This window comes from Octopus bimaculoides, chromosome 10 (assembly GCF_001194135.2).
Source record: "Octopus bimaculoides isolate UCB-OBI-ISO-001 chromosome 10, ASM119413v2, whole genome shotgun sequence".
NCBI lineage: Eukaryota > Metazoa > Mollusca > Cephalopoda > Octopoda > Octopodidae > Octopus > Octopus bimaculoides.
In genome coordinates this window covers 40,304,427-40,310,953 of record NC_068990.1, presented here as the reverse complement: position 1 = coordinate 40,310,953, position 6,527 = coordinate 40,304,427, and the positions used below count along the sequence as shown (strand labels likewise).

Below are 6,527 nucleotides of genomic sequence, written 5' to 3'. Positions count from 1 at the left end.
TATATATATATATATATATATATGTGATACACATAGACACAAACAGACAATCACACACGCATATGTACTGGAAATACCACTTATGTTTATTTTATTTTCTTTTGGCAATATGACAACCTCAAAATGTTCTAGTCTCTATATGTGTTTTTATATGCATTATATATGCCTCGTATTTCATGATATGCCACTTTTTTTTTCTCTTTCAGATATTTTGATTTAAATAAGTGAAAATGCATGTCCTATCTGATTTCCAAAGCAGACAAATTGTTGGGGCGCGGATGGTTGGAACTTCAGTCATTCAAAAATGCTGAATTTTTTTTAATGTTCCAAGAGTTACAGCTTCTAAAATAATTTTGGCATTCCAAAACCAAACTAAAACCAACCCTGGCAAGCATAATTCTTGACGAAAGGCAAAGCTCACAGAGAAACATCGTAGAATTGTGGAACTTATTAATGTCTAAATGCCATAAACTGCAGTAGCAAAATTGACATCCGAGTTACACAACTACTAGGCCAACCTCGTGTCAATCAAAACCGTTTGTCGCGATGTCTATATAGTTGGATACCATGCAAAGGTTGCAGTTGCTAAACTTTTCCTATACTCATCAACCGAAAAAATGGTGGCTAGGCTATTGGAAGTGGTCAATGACTCAACGGAACAATGCTATCTTCTTTGATGAATCTTAATTCATCCTTTCCTTCCCATTTCGGGGAAAATTTATGTCTGGTGACTATTCAAAGAAGTCTTGAAACTTGACTTTTTGGTCTCTACCGTCAAGCATTGAGGTAAATCTGAGATGATTTGAGCTGCTGTATCACGGATTTCAATTAACCCTTTAGTCGTTCTACATGACAAATTTAATTATCTGTGTACTTTGGTTTTTCATGTCCATTTTATAGTACAAACATTATTCCTTGATGATGGCAGTCTTTTAGGACGATAATGCGCCGACTCACGCGGCTAATGTTATTCAAAATTGGTACAAATGGCGCAAAATTGAAGTAGGTAACGTTGAATGGTCCCCACAGTCACCGGAAATCAAAAACTTATGGTGCATTTTAGAGCGGCAAGTGGGGACCCTTTTCCCAATTGTATCATCACTGAAAGAGCTAAAGCAGATTTTACTTTAGATTGGCTCACAGTTTCCCTAATAAGAGCATGTGCAAGTCAATTCCTCGATGTATTAAAGTTGTGATTGATCCCAAATCTGGACCACCTCTGTCTTAAATAATAAAACACTCATTTAACAAGGTGTTTACTTTATTTTGTCCAATTCCCCCATCGCTCTGTATATATATATATGGAATAATTACTATGAAGCATTGTGTAGAATATATTGTATAAAAGATTGTGCGTAAGGTCAAAACAATGTGAAGTAAATGCAAGGTAAATCACAAGAAAACAAATATGTGAATTAATGTAGACTAACCTTGCATTCAATATTTCGCATTACTTTGGCTTTACCCACGATCTTTTATACAATATATATATATATATATACATACACATATAAATATATATCTGTTTATACACACACATATGCAAGAGAACCCCCAGAACTGGATGCCAGTATCTCAGCCTTATCTAAGCTTAATTAGATTACCAATGAAAAAAATCAAACAATACCAATGTAAGTAACCGCCACAAATTATGAATCCACAAACGCCTTCCACTTCACCAGAATGAAGGACAACTCGAAATAATGAAACTAAGATATAAGAAAGTCCCAAACGATCATAACATATGTGTATTCCCATCATCAGCTGCTTTCGACATTTGAGAAGTACCTTTTGATCAGGTGGTGTCAACAGCATTAAAAATATAAATGCTGCCTGAGGATCCACCAATTTATTACTATGAGTAACAACATAAGAGTAAACAAATAGTGATGACTTACAGCTACTCAATACAAATATATGTTGTTTTTGGCACTCCGTCGCTTACGACGTCAAGGGTTCCAGTTGATCCGACCAACGGAACAGCCTGCTCGTGAAATTAACGTGCAAGTGGCTGAGCACTCCGCAGACACGTGTACCCTTAACGTAGTAGTTCTCCGGGATATTTAGCGTAACACAGTGTGACAAGGCTGACCCTTTGAATTACAGGCACAACAGAAACGGGAAGTAAGAGTGAGAGAAAGTTGCGGTGAAAGAGTACAGCAGGGTTTGCCACCATCCCCTGCCGGAGCCTCGTGGGGCTTTAGGTGTTTTCGCTCAATAAACACTCACAACGCCCGGTCTGGGAATCGAAACCGCGATCCTATGACCGCGATTCCGCTGCCCTAACCACTGGGCCATTGCGCCTCCACTGTGAATGTAAGATTGTTGTTATTATTGCTATTGTTGTTGTTGTTGTTGTTACAGTTGCTGCTGTTGCTGCTGCCCATTGGTTGTTGTAGCTGTACAAGTAATGCTATTGTTAAATGTAATATGATAGCAGTGACATTAACAAATAATATTGATTTTGTAGTTGTTTATATTTCATTAAATAAAAAGGGAGTAGGGGGAAAGAGGGGGGCAGTAGCTGTAGCCCTTATAATATTTGCAGACTGATGAACTGGGTGTGGAGAATGTTCAGCTTGAACCTATGTGGATCAACATTAGCAGGGACAATGTGGTAATTTTGTGGAGGAAGGACTGTACTGGCAAAGTGTTTCGCATTGGACATAGGTAGGGAGTCACTGTAGAATTGATGAGAGATAAGTAGACCCAGGAGGAGAGACACAACAGGAGAGAGAGCATAAAGGTTCAGTAGAAATGGTAACCAGCTTGTTAATTCAGAAATGTTAACAGTAGAAGTGGCAGACAGAAGAAATAGCATCTGCGGGCCAAGGAACAGAATAGAATGTTGGTGAGTGAAAATTCGGTAATTAACCAAAAGGTTTCTTGTGACTGTGATGGCAGCAGAAGCAGTAGCACTTTCCTTGTGATCTGTTCAACATTCTGGTGTGGCCTTAACTGTATTACAATGTGTTTTGCACTTGAGATTTGTACATTGATAATAACTGATAAGGGCTCATGTATTTTCCAAAGTGTTGTGTCGACGTCCCCAGGTGAAGAAGTAGGATCTCCCAAGACATATAAATAGAGATAGTCTGGCCGTAGTAGATTGTTGAGTAGCAGTCGAGTAGCAGTTGTGTAGCGGTTGAGTAGAGATCATCCGAAGGTGCTAGATAGCAGTAGCTTGAGACATAACACAAAGAAACTTAGTCTTTGTGATGAAGCTATAATGGTGTTATATATGTGAAATCCCCATTAAGGATCATTAGAAAGTGTTTGGTGTTTTCAGAGCTGATACCAGAGTATCCAACCCTACATTTTGTTCTGTCTTCTCTCAGTATAGCAATCAGAGTCTTCTTATACAATATTTTTCTGCAACATCTTCCAACCGTTACCTTCTTTACACTAATGGGGAAGATGTAGTTGAAAAGTTATAAAGAAATCTCGAGATTTATGATCATGCACATATTTCTGCGTAAATCTGTTACAGGGCAAAATTTGAAATATTTCATGCCAAATCATGTGTCATCATAAGACAACATGAACCTCTCAACCAGTTCTTTTTTTTTTTAACTAAATTTTAGTATTTTTAATTCAATTAAGAATTTTATGTCAGTTATTTAGGGTGCAGCTAAGATTTCCTTGTGCATAGCAATGGCCTTGGGAGTTCACTTCTTTAAAAGTGATGGTTGTTTACATGTGTATGTTTGTGTGTGTGAATGTATATTTATCATCATCATCATCATCATCATCATCATCTTCTCCTCATCATTCAACATCTGTTTTCCATACTGGCAGGAATTGGATGGTTTTACAGGAACTGGCTTGTTGGAGCACTCCACCAAGTTCCAGTTGTCTGTTTTGGTATGGTTTCTATGGCTGGATGCCCTTCTTAATGCCAACCACAGAGTACATGGGGCTCTTTTTACAAGGGACTAGCATGGGCACATTTTGATATAATGCCAGCATGAGTACTTTTTTTTACATGACGATGGTATGGGAGTTTTCTTTAGTGGTGCTAGCAGAGATGAATTAAAAGTGCTAGTGATGAAATATGATTAACGTTACAAAATATTTCCTTTATTTTATTCCTCAGATGTGGACATGAGAAATAAACCATGAAAGTTAAACATATAGAGCAGATATTGTATGAATCTACAGTAGGGTGGCTGGTAAGTAGGCTATTGTGTTTATATGTGTGTACAAATGTGTGGTGGAAAGTGAGCAAGGCAGGAAGCATTGCCTTCATAGGATCTGGAACTTGTATTTTGCTAAAATAAATATTATGACAGTGCTATTCAGTGTGTATTCACAATGAGGGGTCATTAGAGATTGTTGGATGTTTCCAGAACCAGTGCCAGAGTATTCATGGCCTTAGGTCTGCCCTACAACCTGTTCTCTCTGTACAACAATGAGAGCCTCCTTCTCTTCTGTCATGACAACAAAGTGGAAATCACCATTCTGATCTACATACAATCTAACTATCCAACTGTCGGTTCTTTGAGGAGGTAAAGTAAATCCTTTTTTGCTGTCTCCTTAGCAGTGTTCCAATAGCCTAATGGCCTTAGTTTATATCTCTTCATGTGTGATTATGGATATTAAATATTAAAGGCTATGCGTGGGATGATTGCGTATTCATGTCCAGAAGCTTAGTGGTCAAAAGATGTATCATTTACTGTACCAAGGGTTTATATATATTCCCATATATGCACAAAATGTTTTAAATAAATAAATAAATAAATGAAAATTGTTATTCAAGTGTTGAGTTTATATCTGAAAAATCTTGTCTTCTGTTTTTTCTTTCTCTTCTTCACTCACATATTTCTCCCTCATTCTATCCATCTGTCTCTCTCTATATATCTTCCTTCTTCATTAAAACAAACCCAATCTTTTCCTCTTGCCTTCCTTTCACTCCAAAATAATTATTCCTCCTGGGGTCATGAGGTCAAAATCATAATTTTTTTTTTTTTTTTAACCGAGAGAAAGTTATGATTCAGATTGAAGGAAGTGGGTAAAGAGAAAGAAAATTCAGTTATTTATTTATCATATTTGCTCTCTGAGTCCATAAACATCATCAACAGCAGCCACAACAACAACATCATCATCATCATGATTATCATCTTTAATATTATTTGAAATTTTATACTTTTTACATTTTCTTTTTTTTTTTTTGTTTTTCCTGTGTTCCTATTTTTTTTTATATCTGAAAGATTTTAAGAAATGATCAAAAGAATGTCAAAGGTCTATTAAAATCTAATTTGGAATTTTAAAAATTAAGGGGAGTTTCTTCAAAGAATTAACCACCATCATCATCATCATCATCATCATCATCATCATCATCATCATCATCATCATCATCATTACTATTATTATTATTATTATTATTATTATTATTATTATTATTATTATTATTATTATTATAATTTTGTTATCATTTCCAAAATCTTCCTCTGATAAAGAATTTGAAAATAAGTTTCAAAAAGTGATAACGAAAACAAAAGAAAACATTGAAGGAAGTGTGTGTGTGTGTGGGGGAGGGGAGTACGATAAAAAAATAAACTCTATAATAAATAACCAATCTTGATTATTTAATTTTTTTTATGAAATATTATTTTTACTTCTTTTATATTTCATTTTTGTTTGTATTTGCATTTTTCTATATTTTCAAAGACTTACAATCAAGTTAATTATTAATTGAACATTTTCGATGAAGCTAATGGATGTTTTCTTTTTTTTATGTTTGTTCTTATTGCAGTTGTTGTTGTTGTTGTTGTTGTTGTTAGTGATATCTTGCTCCATAATCTGTGGAGATGTTTATCAATGAAATTAATAAATTTGATTAAAATCTTGAAATCTTGTGTTATTGCCATGGTCAAAAATGAAAAATTAAAAAAAAAAAAAAGAATTAGAATAATGAAAACAACAACAACAACAACAGGAATAATAGCAATGTTGGTAATAATAATGATAGGAGTTGCAGCAGCAGTAACAACAATAACAACAATAATAGCAATAATAATAATAATAATAATAATAATAATGATAATGATAATGATGATGATGATGATAATAATAATAATAATAATAATAATTAGTATTATTATAATAATAATTATAATAATAATAATAATGATAATAATAATAATAATAATAATAATAATAATAATAATAATAATGATGATAATAATAATGATAATAATAATAATAATGATAATGATAATGATAATAACAATAATAGTAATAATAATAATTTTAAAATGATTCCTTCTCCAGAAAGCCTCAATGCTTTATGAAAATAACGATATTGATGATGCGATTGTAGATGTGGAGGTGATGGTGATGCTGACGGTGGTTGTGGTGGTGGTGGTGGTGGTGTAGAAGGTATTGGTGTCATTGACAGTAGTTAAATTAGTGAAGTCGATGATGATGATGATGATGATGATGATGATGATGATGATGATGGTGGTGGTGGTGGTGGTGGTGGTGATGATGATGATGATGATGATGGTGGTGGTGGTGGTGGTGGT

The 6,527-nt window shown here is 34.5% G+C and overlaps 1 long non-coding RNA gene across 1 annotated transcript in view; it reads left to right on the top strand.

The window, feature by feature from the left end:
* LOC128248895 (uncharacterized) overlaps positions 1–4,706 on the top strand; it is a 110,102-nt gene extending 105,396 nt beyond the window's left edge. The window contains exon 3 of the long non-coding RNA XR_008265045.1: positions 207–4,706. This is a non-coding gene — a long non-coding RNA (uncharacterized LOC128248895). The remainder of the gene's footprint in view (positions 1–206) is intronic.
* Positions 4,707–6,527: the final 1,821 nt, after the last annotated feature.